General features: G+C 59.1%; 1 non-coding gene across 1 annotated transcript; it reads right to left on the reverse strand.

Moving 5' to 3' along the window:
- Positions 1–371: 371 nt before the first annotated feature.
- On the reverse strand, positions 372–443 carry TRNAE-CUC (transfer RNA glutamic acid (anticodon CUC)). The gene has a single exon. It is a non-coding gene; the product is annotated as a tRNA-Glu (tRNA).
- Between the last annotated feature and the right edge of the window lie 15,472 nt (positions 444–15,915).

The following is a 15,915-nucleotide window of genomic DNA, read 5'->3' on the forward strand; positions in this document are numbered from 1 at the left end:
CAGAGTCGCCTGCTCCTGCCTCTGTGGGACTGGGTAGTGCAGGGATCTTAGGACTGAAAGACAAGGCAGCTCCTGCGGCAGGTGAGTCACGTCCCGCAGACCCAGAGACCTTTTCTCTGTCACCCAGCGCCTCCCAGGAGCCCTAAGGAAAGGGTATTCTGCAAGGGGATTTGGCAGAAGACAGGGCTGCCCTGGAGCTGGCTGCACAGGCAAGCCCAGGATGGCTGTTGTTGCAACAGAGGAAACGCCTTGTTCCTCGTGCCTGCTCAGAGCTCCTGTGCGTCTGATAGGGTCCCCTTCCTTCCACGCTGCCCCCCCAGGTGAAAGGCCTCGCTTGCTGTGGCAATAGGGTTAGCCCTAACCCTAAGCCTTTCCCTGGCTGGGAATCGAACCCAGGCCGCGGCAGTGAGAGTGCCGAATCCTGACCACTAGACCACCAGGGAGGAGAGGCCCAGCCTGCCTGTGCACCCACCGGTGGGCACCAGCCCTGCCCTGCAGGGGACCAACCCCTCCAACCACAGCCCCCCACAGCCGGTCAGGAAGACAAATTGCCGTGGCAGCCCGAGCCTTCCCAGGCAACTCTGCAGGCATTCCTCCTTCTTTCTGAGAACGAGGCCCTCAACCAGAGCCTCTGGGCAGCAGGCACCCTGCAGTGGGAAGGCCCAGGGAGTGCAAGGTGGCGGTCGGCGGGGAGGCTGGTCACTGCTGGACACAGGTTTGCACCTGGAAAGTCCCTGAGCAGAAAATCACAGCTGGGCACAAATCACAGCAGCCTGAGACAACAAAGCCCGACAGCACGGGCTTCAAACCCACCTCTCCAAGAAACCGGAGCCAAAATCCAGCTCCTTGCACCACTCACCTATACCCACCAGACTGCAACACTCCTGTCCTGGTGCATGGGTTGGGCTGGGGGAAGTCTGGATTGCCTCTCGCCAGGGGACCGATGCCCCTTCCGGCTGTCCTTGCAGCACAGTGCGAAACGTGAGCACGCTCTTGCTGCAGGTGGCAGCCAGCAGTGGGAGCAGGCTGCTTTCCGAGGGCAGGCAAGCAGGCTGCGAGGGACATAGCAAGGCCAGTGAGGCAGGGACTTCCCTGGCAGGGCACAGGCCCTCAGCACCCGAGCAAGAAGGGAGAGCTGGTTGAGTGTCAGGAACGAGGGCCAGGCACAGAGCAGTGGTTGCCAGCCAAGTCCAAAGTGCTGAGACGGGTCTGAGGCCAAGCTCTGGAGCCCGGTCAGCCAGGGAAGGGCAGGGTCAGCGAGGTGCATGGCGGCCAGGGCCGGGCATGGCTGCAACGTAGCTCAGGCGAGGAGCAGCTCCCTTCTGCTGAGCCACCTCCGCCACCCAGCGCAGCACTCCTGCAGCTGCAACCTCTCGCCAGGACCTCTCCCAGCAGCAGGAGCAGAGCAAGTGGGGAAAGGACCGTCGCTCTTTGTGGAGGTGCGCCCACAGGCTCACACTGCACCCCAGGGTGCGTGGTGGAGGGGACACTTGAGCAGAAAGAGCCAGGGCTGGGCACGGAGCAGTTCGTATCCCCTGTGCTATGCACCTGCCTTCCCCCCTACACCACCCTCTGTCCACTGGCTACGCGGGGCCGCTCTTTGCAGAGTTGTCCTTTCCTCATCGCCAGCCCCTGGACATGCCCCGTAACTTCCTTCAGTCCAGTTCTTTGCCATCCCCAAGAACTGAGACTTCTGAAAAGGTGAATCTAGAGTGTGAGTTTGCCTCCCCTCTCCCAGGGAGGCACATGAGGGCTTGCGCTGTTCGGGTGCTGCTCTGCAAGGACACAGACTCGCATTTTCTGACTTCTCCCTGCTAGCCTGCCGTCACCTGACAGCTCTGGCTGCTCCGCAGGAGGGCAGAAGGCAGGAGGGCAGGAGGCAGGAGGGACAAATGGCCCGAGGAGGAAAGGCAATCACATGGGCAGCTGTGATCGTATAGTGGTTAGTACTCTGCGTTGTGGCCGAATCCGAGTCACAGCAATGGTTTTGCAAAGCCCGCCGGGTGAAAAGGAGAGTTGGAAAAGACACGGGAGGCACCCGCAAGGGTAGGCCAGTGGGTTTGTTTCCAAAGATGCCATGGCCTAGGAAGCTCTTCTGTGCTCTCTGTTCCAAACATTCAGTGGGCTCGTGCCTAAAATGATTTCCTGGTTTCTAGTGATCGTGCAGTGTCTTCTGCTGGGGGGCTGCCGTGACAGCTACCCCTGCTTCTGGGAAAGCAGTCAAGCTTCTCCATTCTCCAGGCCAAGCTTGAGAACTGAGAGAGTCTGCCTGGAAAGTGCCCAGCTTTTCACCTTTCCTTTCCCTTGCCCTTGCTCTCCGTGTTGCAGTCAGGGCACTCTCAGCTCCACACACAAACTGCCCTGCAGCCCCAGCCCACCCGCAACTGCCATCCCACGCCATAGAGACCCCCAACACAAGTAGCTCTTCCCTGGGAGAAAGAAGTCGCTTTTTTTTTTTCTTCAGGGGGAGCGTGTGACTTTTCTGAGGTTATGCCACCATGCTGGAAGCCTTAAGTCCTGTTCCGGCCAAGCTGTAAGCTGGCTGTGGGAAAGAAACCCTCTGGATCCTCTGCGGAAGAGAAGAGGTCTGGATCCTCTGCGGAAGAGAAGGGAGGAGAGCCCAGCTCTGCCTCCGGGGCCCCAAACCGAGTGCTATGCGGGCAGAGCCCAGGTCAAGCCTGGAACGGCCCCGAGCGCTTCTGGTGTTCCAAGGTGTCTGTATTGGCAGGTCCCAGGATGTCTGGCTTGAGACAGATGTCACTGCTAGGAAGCTGCACCGCCCAAGGGAAGAGGAGGCAGTGCATGATCAAAAGCCCATGCTCCAGGTGAGGCTTGAACTCACCCTCAGCATCCCTCCGCTTAGCACTGCTGTATAAGTACTGCGCGCTGGCCCATTGCGCCACTGGAGCACGCTTGGAGAGGCGGACTGGAGCCCACGAGCAACCATTGTTGCCTGCGATCACCATGGCTCTTCAGCATTAACCGGGCACCTCAAGTGCTTTCCTCTTTGTCTCGTCCAGCAAGGAGCAGCCATTGCGTGCCAGGCTTGCAACATTCACCAGGGCACGGAGTGCCAGGGCAAAGTGCCCCTCGGCAGGGTTTAGCTGGCTAGAGGCAGGAAAAGGGAGGCCACAGGCGACCCAGGGCTGGGACAGTGCGGTCGCTGCTGTGGCAGCCCTGTGAGGCCATTGAGTGCATCAGAAAGCCCCTGTAGTGAAGGCAGCCGGGGGAGGGGGCGAGGGGAGGCAGAAGAAGGACACCCGACTGCCACAGGGACCGTGAGTAAGGGCAGACCCAGAGCAGCCAAAGCCATGCTGGGCCAATGGGAGTGGAGGCTGGAGAGGGGCTAAGGCAGCCAAGAAGGACACGGAGAGCAGCAACAGGGAACACTGGTCCCAAACCACATCTCGTGGGGGAGCCAACGGGCTTCTGGCTTTGCGCTCTGCTCCCGAGGGCATCTGGGCTCTGGCCTAACCCCTGCCTGGCTGTCAGAGTCCAGTAGTCTCTGCAGCAGCATCTTGTAGCTATTCCACACAGGGAGGGTCAAGAGGGACCTCGCGGAGCTCTCAGAGCGAGACGAGACAGAAGGGTCACCACACCAGAAAAGCCAGCGGGCAGTCCCCCAAAGCAGCAGAACGTCGCCCTTCCAACTCCCCACTGAAAACCAGTTCTTCTCTTTTAAACTGACAAGCACTTTTCTGGAAATCAGGGTCAGCACCACTTCACGAGTTGCATGGCCAGGGAAAGCTGCCAACTAAGCGCACAGGCAGGGCAAAACAGTACTGGCTGAGTACTCAGCTTCTGGACCTCCTTGGCAATTTGTTGGTCCCTGCAGCAGCAAGGCGGTCCAAAGCCTTTGCCTCTTTACTACGCCGAATGTCTGCCAGTGAAGCAGGTGCTTAGTAAGAGGCAGCACTTGCAGGGAGAGTGCAGTGTTTGGAGCATCAGGCGTTACTGGGACAAGGAAGACGACCGAAGAAGAGGCTTCTCCCAGCAACAGACCGAAAGGACACAGCCATCACCCGCTCCTCTGGGAGGATCCACAAAGCCCCTTCCTGTGTTTGATGAAGGGCAGGGAGATGCTGTGTTCCCGGGTCAGAGGAGGCGCATGGACAGGCTTCAAGGAGCCCAGGATTTGAAAAAGGCTGACAGGGCAGTCAAGCAGCTGTGAGCTGCCTGTAGTTTACAAGAAGCTACTAGGTGCTGCTTTGAAAACCTAATTCAAGAAAGCGCTAAAAAAACCAACCGCAGCCATGCGGCAAGAGAGGAGGAAGGTCTAAATGAGGCACGTCCACCTCCAGGCAGCAGGCAGGAGGTGGGTGGTGGGGACACCGTGCGCCCACCAGGACATGAGCACAGCCCTGGGGGGGCCGCCACAAGGAGCAGCCAAGGGCCGACGGAGGCCCAGGGACAAACATGGCCCATCCCAGGTTTGCCTGGCTGGAGAGCACTGCAGCTGCAGAGAAAAGCCAGGCATCTGCACTCCCAGGTTGCCGCACCGCTCTACCCCACAGCAGCTCCTCCTCTGCCCTTAGCCTTTCCCCATACAATCCGGAGAAGGGCTGCAGCTCCTATAGCACCCCTGGGGCTGTGGGCCCATCAGGTGTACGTGTGTCCTGGCCACCATGCTGTGTGAGGGGTGTGTCCGCTGTGCAGTGTCTCTGTGCGTGTGGAGAGCGTGAGCATGTGTGCGGATGCGTGTGCAGTGTCAGGGATGTGTTGGGCTGGTGCATGTGCACTCTGGCGGTGCAGTCCTGGCTGTGCGTGAGGGTCTTGGGGAGTGAGAGGTGTGAGCTCTGAGCGTGTCCTAGGGAGGGTAATGAAGGAAGAAAGGGGCGCGTGTGTGTGCGCGCGCGCTGTCCTTAGAATGAGTGAGGCAGTGGTTTGCTTGCACACCCGCTCTGTGGCACGCGTGTCTCTATGCTGCGGTCTGTGTACGGGCGTTATTCTGTTACGGCGCTACAAAAACTGTGGAGGAGCACATGGGGGGTTTAACAGCTCTTCTGTTCATCTGTCCTGCAGCACTGTCCTTTGTGAGGCACAGGCTGGTTACTCCAGCCGTGAACAAGTACACGCCACTTTTTTTTTTCCTTTGGCCCTTGTAGGTGGATTTCAACATCCCCTTTGCTAAGAGCTCCATGGCCGCAATGGAGACAACGCTGACAGCAGCCGAGGGAGCTCCCACGCTGACAGGCCTCCACTTGGCCCTGGAGCTGCAGTGCCTTGGGACTGGTCGCTCTTCAGGCCCAGGCAGGCTTCCGCAGCTAGCAAGATGGCTCAGGACCACGCTTCCAGACTTTCCAGCAATGTTCACATGTCTTCTGCGCAGCCAGCAAGTCCTGGTATCTCTCCCTTTGATCCCGCAGAGCCATCTGCTGCCCAGTGCTAGGGCATTAAAAAGGAACCGTTTGGTTTTAGGCACAGGGAGAAGGGCACGGAAACGCTGCAGGCCTAGGGCAGGGCGGTTCTTCTGGGGTCTGCTTCTGCTGGCATCTCTATGCTTTCTGGAACGGGACAGGGGCCCTAGTGTCCAAGGCAAGGACATGACAAGGTGCCACGTGCCGGTAATCAGCCTGCGGAGGAGTCAGGCGGGGATGGGACTTTGCACCAAGCCGGCCTCGATCCCCACAGGGCAAGGTGTCCGGGTGTGGAGCCTTGGGGAGACAAGGATGGAGCGTGCGGTTTGAAAAGGGAGAGCCAAAACGCTGGAGGAATCCTTTCATCGTCGGCAGCCACAACTTTCTGGTCCCACAGGGAAAGCCCACCGCTGAGTGCCCAACCCCTGCCCCTGGGCTGGAAGGGTGCCTGCTCCCAGGCCACAGCCTGCAAAGCCTGTTGCTCTCCCACGAGGGGTGCCAGGGAAAGACCGGACCCCCTTCCCCTCCCCTCCCCTTGGGTGCTCCTGGGTGTGGAGGGAAGGCCAGTGCAGGGGAAGGGGAAACAGCACCCCCAGCTGGAGAAATTTACCAGAGGAAGTGCTTCTCTTGGGAATTCCGCTGCCGATTCAGCTCTACCCTCTGCTTCCACTCTTCCCGACGCACTTGGTAAGTCTCCAAGAGTTGCAGGGTGTGGCTTGCTCGTACAGAAAGCTGCCTGCAAGAGCAGGGAAAGTTCCCTCTCCCCTTCTGGCTGAGGCCCTCCTGCCTCTCCCCTCGACCAGCCCCTGCACGCACGCTCCCGCTGGTGGTACCCACAGCCTTCAAGTGGCAATGCAGCTTGGGGCTGCCTGGCACCAGGGTCCAGCCCAGGTCATTGCCATGCCAGGAGAAATCAGGGGACGCCATACCCAGCCCCATGGCTCCCAAGATGGGCTTCCTCACACCTCGGACAGGTGCTGCCACTCCAGTTTTCCAGGCCGGGGCTGGGCCTGGCGCGCACTTACTCTTTGCGCAGCCGCGGCAGCCTCTCTGGCTTCCTCTTCTTCTCCTCAGCTCGGGGCAGGAAGGCAGCAGCGCTCTCCTCTTTCCCAAGCCACGGCACTGGTGAGTGTGGCTGAACCTCGGGCAGCGTTTCCTGATGCCGCCAAGCCTGCATTGGGGCCAGAGGACAAATTTGAGGCTGCTTCTGACCTCCCTCAGGCGCTCTCACCTCTCAGCCCTGGAGAAGCCAGCAACTGCGGGGCCTGTGCGTCCTCCCGCACACTTGCTCTGCTCTGGCCTCAGAAACCCCCATGCCAAGCACTGCCGCAGGCAGGGACCCTGGCCGGGATTCACCACCGTTGCTTGCTGGCTCCATTCTCTCTTGCTGACATCGCTCGTGACAGGGTGAATGAGGGCAAGGAATGACCGTTTTTCAGCGCTGCAACCGTGAAATCAAACGCTCCCGTGGGGTTCCACCAGTCAGACCCCAGCACGGAACCACTGAACGGGGTCGGTTGGAGGGGACCTCTGGAGAACTCTCGTCCAAGGCCCCGCTCCAAGCGGGGCCAGTTAGAGCAGGCTGCCCGGGCTGTGTCCACCTGAGGGTTGAATAACTCCAAGGGTAGAAGTCCCACAGCCTCTCTGGGCCCTGTTCCAAACTTTGACCACCCTCATGGTGGAAACGCGCCTCCCAACAGCTAGCCGGAATCTGCCTTTTTGCAACTCTACGTCTTGTGCCTCTCACCCTGTCACTGTGCGCCTCTGAGAAGAGCTGGCTAAGTTACCTCTAGCCTTTCCCCCGGGTAGCTGCAGACAGCAAGGAGATGGACCCTTGAGCCTTCTCTTCTATGGGCTGAACAAACACAGTCCTCTCCACCTCTCCCTTGGACACCAGGTTCTCCAGCCCGCTGGCCAGCTTGGGAGCCTCCGCTGGATTTGCTCCAGCATTCCAGAGCCTCTCTTGCATGGTCGAGCCCCACCCTGGACCTAGGGCTGGCTCCAGGTGAGGTCTCCCAAGGGCTGAAGAGAGAGGACTCGTGGCGTCCTTCACTCGGCTGGCTACACTCTTGCAAACACAGCCCCGCCTGTGGTTGGCCTTCTTCCCTGCAAGTTCAAGGGAGGGGGTGACCCAGCCATGCCCCCACCACAGCACATTGCTGCTCCTCCCCTTTGGCTTTTTGCAGCAGCTTCTCCCTGCCAGGCATGGGCAGGCAAGCTTGAAAGACCATGGCCACCTGGCCTGCTCTTTGGGGGGCAGCAGTACCACTCGGACTTGGAGACCTCCACGGCTCCGCTCCTCGGCTTACCTGTTCTGCCCTGTTTGGCTGCCTGCAAACAGGAATTGCAGTCCGAGGTCTGGCTTGACGAGGTTCTTGCTGCTTGCTGTCCTCGTCCACCTGAGAGGAGCTCTCCCGAACTGTTTGCAGCAGGCTGAAAACACACAAGCCGGGTGAGGTTATCGGAGTCCCGGATGAGACCGTTCTCCATCTTGTGCTCACAAGCAGCGGCGTGCCAGCCTCTGCAGCACAAGACGGTGCTGCTGGAGCATTTGGTGTATTTGAGCCCTTGTGATCCCATCAAGAGTGAGGGCCCTACAGGCCCTAAGGAAAGCTCTGGATGCCCAGGTGTGGGCCCTCTCTGGATGGCACGAGGAGAAAACCAGTGCCATTTGCCACGCCCGGAGCCTGCAGAGCCCGCTAGCCGCCTCCTGCTAGGGGCACTAAAGGCCGTGAGGTGGTCAGAAAGACTCTGTTTTGGGGTGAAATGGGAAAAGGGGAGGCTTCTAGTGAATTGAATCCAACCTAAAAACCAGGGAAAACGGACACCGCTCTCTGTTGGTGGGGGAGGATGGTCTGACTTTCACGTTCCTCTGGGAAGTGCTCTCATCTACGCTGCAACCAAATGAGGTCCCTTGAAATGTCTAGCAAAGCAGAACAGCTTTGCTGCAACTTCTCAGCTGCTGCAACACCTCTTGCATCGACATCGGTCGTTGTGACACGAGTTGACAACCTTTCAGAGTTCATACCGACGGCGTGTGCGACGGAAACAACTCCTTCCCAGAATGCCAAAAGCACACGGTCACCGGCATGCTTTGCTCCAAGAGCCTCACCTGGCAGCTGGCTTGTTTGCCCGGGTTTTCCATTCTTTCCCTCCCTTTGAGCTGGCCCCAGATAGCGTGGGCGGAGAAAGCCTTTCTCGAGAAAGGAGGCGCTCAGCAGGAGGACTCCCTGGAAGTAGGAAGGGCGGAGACTCTTCAGCAAGCATCTCTGTGAGCGTTTGAACAAGAAGGACAGGCAGCTGTGCTCCAGCTTTGGATCAAAGAGCCCGATTGCCTCGGAGCTCTGCTCCCGAGCAGGTCTTAGGCCCTTGCTGACACAGAATCCTGTCCAGCTCTTCACTTCTGCAGGGCACCCGTCTGCCCTGGAGTACTGTGGCTGTTCTCCTGCTTTCTCTAGCCCATAGGCTTAAAAAGCGGGGCTTGGCTGGGAGGTGCTGGTGACCTCATGGTACCCTCTCCTTTGGGGCGGCTGCGGGCTGGAGGGCATAGTTCCACACGAGAAGGGGAACAGATTCCTGCACATCTCTAAGGCGCTCACATGCACAGACGTGCTCTTCTGGCGCATCCAGCCCAAAGACATGCTTAGGGAGATGCACAGCACAAGGCCTGCAATTACCAGCCTCCACAAGGAAGCCACGTTTTGGCACAGCTTCGCAGCCTGTCGCCACTCATCTCCACGTGGTCTTCCTCCCCACTTTCCAGCGCGCTGCTTCCCTGGGAAAGCTAGACCCCCTCCGCCACTGGCAGCTCAAGGCAGGATTTTGATCCTGCGCAGAGCGCGGAGGGATCTTCCTAAATTCCTAAATGCTGCTGCACAGACAGACTCCTGCAACTAAGGAGCAGCTTGCAAGACACACCAGGGCATGGAGTCCCAGGGCCAAGTGCCCCTCAGCAGTGGCAGCTGCTGCAGTTGGTGCTGCAGGACTGCCCGGAGAGCCCCTTCCAGGAGGAGTCCCCTGAGATCTGCCGTGATGAGTAAACAGAGGCACAAGAGGAGCAGCCTACTCCGCCAGGCATCGCCTTTTCAGCTTGGCTCCAGCCCCGTGCTGCGGAGGCCAAAAGGAAAACAAACACACCTCTCTCACCAGTCAGCTGTGACATTACCTTTTCCCTCAGTCTGCTTGTTACGCGCTCTGTCCTTTGCCTCCCGGCCTTTGGCGGCCTTCCGAGACCCTCTGGAGGAAGAGGCTGGTCTCACAGGCGACATCTCAGTCTCCGTCCTGGAAACAAGAAAGGCACCAGAGAGAAGCTTGACACCAGAGGCTCGCAGAAACCTGCGACAGGCTTGCCGTCAATCTAGGAAGACCAAGTCATGCAAAGACTTGTTGGCCGCCCTTCAGATGTCACACTGACAGAGTGTACGGAAGAAGCAACCCCTTCGAAGAACTCCAAGAGCACAAGGGCACCCTCAGCCCTTTTCTCCAAGAGCCTCACCTGGCCGACGACTTGCTTCCTTTGCTCTTCCGCCCCTTCTGCTTTTTACGGCCGGCGCCAGATAACGCGGGTGGCACAGGCCTTTCTTGAGAGAGGAGGCACGCAACGGGAGCACTCCCTGGAAGTAGGAAAGGAGAAGGCTCTTCAGCAAGCGTCTTTGTGAGCACTTGGGACAGGCAGATGTGCTCCAGCATCGGATCAAACAGGCTGATCCCCTTGGAGCCACGCTCTCCAAGAGGTCTTGCTCCCTAGGACGTCCTTGGCACACGCTAGCAGCCTGTTGACAGTCATCTCCAGGCAATCTTTCTCCCCACATTCACGTGCCCGGGATCCGTCAGAGAGGTAGACCCCCCCTCCCTTCCCCTCCAGCATAGACACCTCGCCGCCAAACATCCTAAAGTGCTAAAGTGAAAGAGAAGCTTGCGCTATCCACCAGGGCGCAGCGCCCCGGGGCAAAACTGCCCTTCAGCGGCACCAGCTGCATTTGTTGCTGTTGGGCCACCCTGAGACCTCCTGCCATCCAGAGTCACTTGAGATTTGCTGCGAGGGGTAAATAGAGGCACAAAGAGGCAGTCTACTCTCCCAGGCACCGCATCTTGACCAGGGCTCCAACCACCTACTGCTGAGGACAAAGGGAACACACGCATGAACACACGCACGCATGCACACTCCCTTCTCTCTCACAAGTCAGCTGTGACATGACCTGTTCTGTCCATCTGCCCTTCTTCTTCAGTGCACTTCAGGGATCCCTGGGAGGGAGATTCCGCCTCTTGTTTTTCAGCCGGAAGCGTCAAATCAAATCTGGAAAGGAGAAGACGCCAGGCTGCAGAAAAGGCACCACGCTCCCTTTGCCGCTCGCATTCACAGTCCGTTGCCAGAGAGCTTTGAGAAGGCCTGCCAAGGCCATAGCTTTCCAAAGCAGAGTACGCAACATCCTTGAGAACTCTCATTCTGAGGAACCGGAGAGGCACAGGCCAGACCTCCGCGGCGTGTGCGCACACGAGAGGCCCCACCAGTCTGGGCCAGGGCTTCCCTATCCTAACGCGGAGAAAGTGTACTCCAGGCCTCCTTGCTGCCCCTGGAGACCATCTCGCCTCCCCTCCTCCTATTCACCAAGCAGGAGCTGAGACCTACTCCACAAACGTACTGTGGCAACACGAAGACACTGCCGGGACCCATGCGAAAAGCCACACTTCCTCTTCCTGAAACCACCAGGGGTCTCGTCCCTGGGGCCTGAAACAGAGACAGAGGTACGTGAGAGCGTTCCGGCGACATGACTGCCTTGCTCCTAAAGGCAGCAAATCTTTCTTGTGCTCAGGGCAGATGCTGCCACCGGGACACCCTGAAACAAAGTTTCCTCTCCAAATGCTAGCCCTCAACTAGGAAAGCAGAAGATGCACAGCTCAGAGCTGAGACTGAGGGACCTCACTGCCAGGTGTTTCGCAAGGGCAAGAGTCAAGACAGTCAACGAGGACGCTCCTTCTCTGTTAGTGGAGAAGTCAGGCACAGGAGAAGGCATTCGATTAGCCAGGGTCTCTGCGGGCCGGGTTTTGTCGGTTGGCTTGCTATGAGCCTTCCTGGAAAGAGAACACCTGGCTCGGACCTGGTGTTAGCCTCACAGGCTCTCCAAGGATTTGGGTGGTTGCATCCATAGCATGGAAGAGGAGCGAGAGAGACCCAGCCCTTGCTTTGCCTTTGCCCAGTGGGTAAGAACCGGGAGCGCCACACGAGAGAGCTGGGGAAGGGCATTGGGCTGGGATGAGGAGACAGGCTGGGACAGGGTGACCATCCCAAGCAGAGCGTGAATGCAGGCCTGGGGCAGAAAAGAGCCGTTCATGGCAGTGGGACGCCAGGGACACTGGGAAGGGCTGGTCAGTGCAGACGGCCCAGCACTCAACCATGGCTTTCTGCGAGGGGAAGCGCCACAGATACCTGCCTGCGTCGTAGACTCTTTCCCCAGAAACTGCCTACTTTTGAGCCCGTAAAAGCCTCGCCATTATCATTTCTAGCACAGAGAGTGGGATGCTGGGCCAGCCAGAGCCTTGGCCTAACGCGGGGCAGCTCGTCCTACGTTCGCCTCTGTCGCCCAGACCACTGCGTACGAGAGACGGACGCTAGAGAGAGTTGGCGTGGCTGGAGACCGTGGCTGCCCCGCTGGCCGGGAAGGTCCTGGCAGGCCAACAGAGATCAGTTCAGTCGTCCTTTGACAGGTGTCCAGAAGAAGTAGGCGTAGCACGGGGAAGTGCTCGACTTACCCCGAGCAGAGCTGCTAGCAGCTTTCCAGTGCCATCCACGGTGAGGAGGAAGTCATCGTAAAATCTCATGGTCACTTCCTGGTCTCGTACGGAGAGAATGCCAATGGCCTTGAAGACAAAGTCCACGGCCTGTCTTTTTGAGATGGCCCGAAAGAACGCCATCACGGTCTCCTGTATGCAGCACTGCACCGTTGTAAAAGGCATGTGGGCACACACAGGTAGATCCTCGTACCTCAGAGGGACGATTCTTACGTCACCTAGACAGCAGCAAAGGAGGAACAAAGTCACCTCTGCAGCAGGGCAGCGGGCTCCAATCACAAGGCGACAACACTTTCTGGCAAGACAGCGCTGCCTCAGAGCAGGCTCTTGAATCCTCTGCTACAGCGCCTAGGAGCGGTTTATGGAGTCCCTTCCGGGAAGAGTCAGAGCAGCCTGCAAACTGAGGTGCTCAGGGGGCAGCAGTGATTTTGCCAGTGCAGGAATAAAAAAGGGAAACTAACCATTTGGTAGGACCACGTTACCGGAGGGCAGGACAAGTAGGGCAGACGGGTGCAGGTCCCATGAGAAAGTGCGTGGTGCCAGGCCATTGTGACTGTGCCCGCAGCCAGTGCCCTCTGGCTAAGCCTATGCCATGTCAGTAGACGCAAGGAAGAAGCAAAGTGCAAGGACGGCACAGCAGCCCACAGGGTTCTTCTACCCCCCCCGCACCCCCACCCCGACCCCCACCCCCACCCCCACCGCCTCGTAGTCAGCAAATGTCTCCGCTTTTGGGGCCAGCGTCCTATCCCTCCCACGCACCCGGCTGAAGGCATATTACCAGGAAAGGACACCCAGGGAGCCTTTCTGAGCAGTTGCTCCTGGCTGGCCTCTGCAGCTTGAACAAGCTGAAGTTGTTCTCAGGCCAGCCGGAGGCATTCAGTCATGTCTTCAGAGCAGTTTGCATGCGCCTCAAGCTCGGCGCAAGGGCAGGCAAAGGTTTTAACGTGTCTTCTTACCAGGAACATCTTCTTGAGCGCACCTGGCCTGGTATTCCTTGGCAACAACCTCCGATATACGGAACATGGGTCTCCGAACAATCGAAAGCTCACCGTTCACGGAGCACTCGTAGTGTTTAAGGACATAGAATATCCCCACTCCTAATACCTTGACACCCTGAGAGCAGCAGCGGGAGAGAAGGAACAAGCATAAGCAGCCTGGAGACGAAAAACGGACCGAGGGCTTGCCCGAGCGTGGAGATGCTGCCCTGGGCCCTGCCCACCCCTAGCATGCAAAGGGCAAGATGGGGCACTAGGGAAAGCACACACTCCAGACCTTTCTTTCCTCTTGCTCCTCGGCTCGCCCCCCAAATCTCTTTGGGAAAGCAACAGCAGAGCCAACATTCCTCCCCTACCTACAGTCGGAGGGGTTTCCAACGGCAGGGACCAACCCTGGAACAGGGGCCAGGCTTTGGTTTTTCCATGCTGGCACTGGAGAAGGGAGAAGGCCCAGAAAGTGCCCAGCACTCTCTTCTGCTTTATCGGGACTTCCGTTGTTACCGCCGGTGCCAGAGAAGCTGCTCTGTGGCACATTTGTCCAGGACAGTGTCCTGCGGGGGTGCTCTTTCTCTTTTCAGGGGAGGGAAGCAACGGCACGCCGTGGCACAGGGGTGTCAGGACAAGGCAAACCGTCAGCGTTTCAGGAGGGGAGGACCGAGCCACAAGACCCACCTTGTTCTCTGCCAAGTGCTCTAGAATGTATTCAGAGACGCTGTCCCAAATGGTAACAATCTCTGGAAAGCAAGGGAAAAATCCAAGTCAGCAAGCGCACAACCATTCAGCACCCTGCTCACCAAGGAGGTGACCGGTGCAGGTGAGACGAAACATACCGCCACCCCAATTCCGAACACGCAAGGCGCTCCACGTGGCGGGAGCTGCAGAGCTGAGCTGCGAGGACACCTCTGCCCACTTCTAAGCGAGGCTCCTGTCCTTTCAGGTGGGCATGCCTGAAAGGCATACCCGCCCGCTAGGGAAACGGGGACTAGCTTTCCACGCCAGTGAGAGGACGGTGCCGTGCCCACAGGAGTCGCCCAGGCTCAGGGCAGCCCCAGGTGTCTCCCCTGCAGGAGTCCCGGCTGCCAAACTCACCGCTGGGCCACCAAGGGACGTGCAGACTGGTCTCTCGTGGCACCCACTAGCCCTGTCCAGCCCTGCCCCACAGAGCCCAGCCTTTCCATAGCTCTTCTCCTAGCTGATATGCTCTACAGCAGTCAGGAAATACCTCCTGCAAGCCTTACCGTAGCGGCTGAGATTCCTGAGCGTTGGGAACACGTCTGGCCACAGGTTCTCCATCTTTGCGCCCCCTCACGCTCAATGAGGCCCTGTAGCAGGAGGGGGAGGAGGAAACTTCTCCTCCTCCTCCTTTGCACTTCCCCAGGCAGGCTCCAGCAGTGTTGCGTGGCCTGCCTTCGCCCTCTCGTTGCGCTGCAAAGCAGCTCCTCCAGAGAAGAGCGGTGGCGAGAGCAGCACCCGAAAGCTGGGCTTGCCCAGGCCTCGCAGGGAAGTGCAGGGAGGGGCCCCGTGGCGGGAGGGGAGCTGTGGCTGTGATGCGGCATGTCCCACTGTGACCCCAGCCCGCGTCACCAAGAGGCTGCCAGGCCTCCCGCGACACCCTCCCCCAGACCCTGCCAGGCTTTGCCCACCTCAGCCAAGGGCAGCTGCGCTGGCTGTTTTGGGGTGCTGCCCCCACCCCACGCCGTGGCGCAGCGAGAGCCATGGCGGGGGCGGGGAGGGGGAGCTCACCAGTGTGGTGGCCCCAGATGGGGACGCTGCGCTGCCATTGCTGGCCGCAGGGGCTGTGCTGAGCTCTGCCCTGAAGGAAGGAAGGAAGGGATAAAGGAAGGAAGGAATAAAGAGGAGCCTCGGCAAAGCAAGGGCTGGTGCTGGTTAGGTATACCACAGCCTCTCTGGGTTCTGGAGTCTGGAGTCTGCCTGGGCTCTGGAGTCTGGCTCCGTCTTCTTTACTCCCCCCATCGCGTATTTAGACACACCGACAAGAGCCCCTCTGGGCCTTTGCGTCTCCCGCCTAAACAATCCCAGCTCTCTCAGCCTCTGCTCGTGTGACGGATGCTTCAATCCCTCAAGCCTCTCGGAGGCCTTTTGCTGGACTCGCTCCGGCATGGCCATGTCTTTCTTGTACTGGGCCCAGCGCTTGTGGTACAGGTCTCTCGCTGGCACCTGCTGGACGGCTGCTTGACCTTCCCTCATCACGACTCTAGGTGGAACTAGAGCTCCAAGCGCCCTGTGCTCAGGAATGGCTGACAGAGCTCGCTGGAGCCTGTTAGAGCTTGCGAGAGGTCACAGCCTCCTTTGGCTCAAACTGCTGCACCTGTGTGCTGCCTCGGTGAGCTGTGCTCTCAGCAACGGCTACTTCCTTTCCCCCCGGGCACTGTCCAAGAGTCCGCCAGGACCGTCTCCAAACCGTGCCAAAGGCCGTGCGAATGCAAAATCGGGTCTGGGAGCGTTAAGCGCCACCCCTTGTGCACCAACATCTCGCTGCACTGAGGAACACCTGTGCCATGGCTGAGTGTGGGGGGCAGGTGGGCTTGTTTCCAGGGCTTCTTTCAAAGTGACCGGAGTTGTCCAGGACGTAACAGAACCAAGGGCTGGCTCAGGCTGTGACTATCAGCAGGGCCTAAGCACTGGTTGTTATTGCGAGTCCCCTGTGGCGTAGCAGCAGGACGCGACACCTGGGTGCTGTCAGGGCCCTGAGGGCCTCAGTGGCCCTGACCAGCAATGCTCCACACACCCTGCCCATGGGCCCAGGAGCCCAT

Source organism: Struthio camelus, chromosome 10 (genome assembly GCF_040807025.1).
Source record: "Struthio camelus isolate bStrCam1 chromosome 10, bStrCam1.hap1, whole genome shotgun sequence".
NCBI classification, from domain to species: Eukaryota; Metazoa; Chordata; class Aves; order Struthioniformes; family Struthionidae; genus Struthio; species Struthio camelus.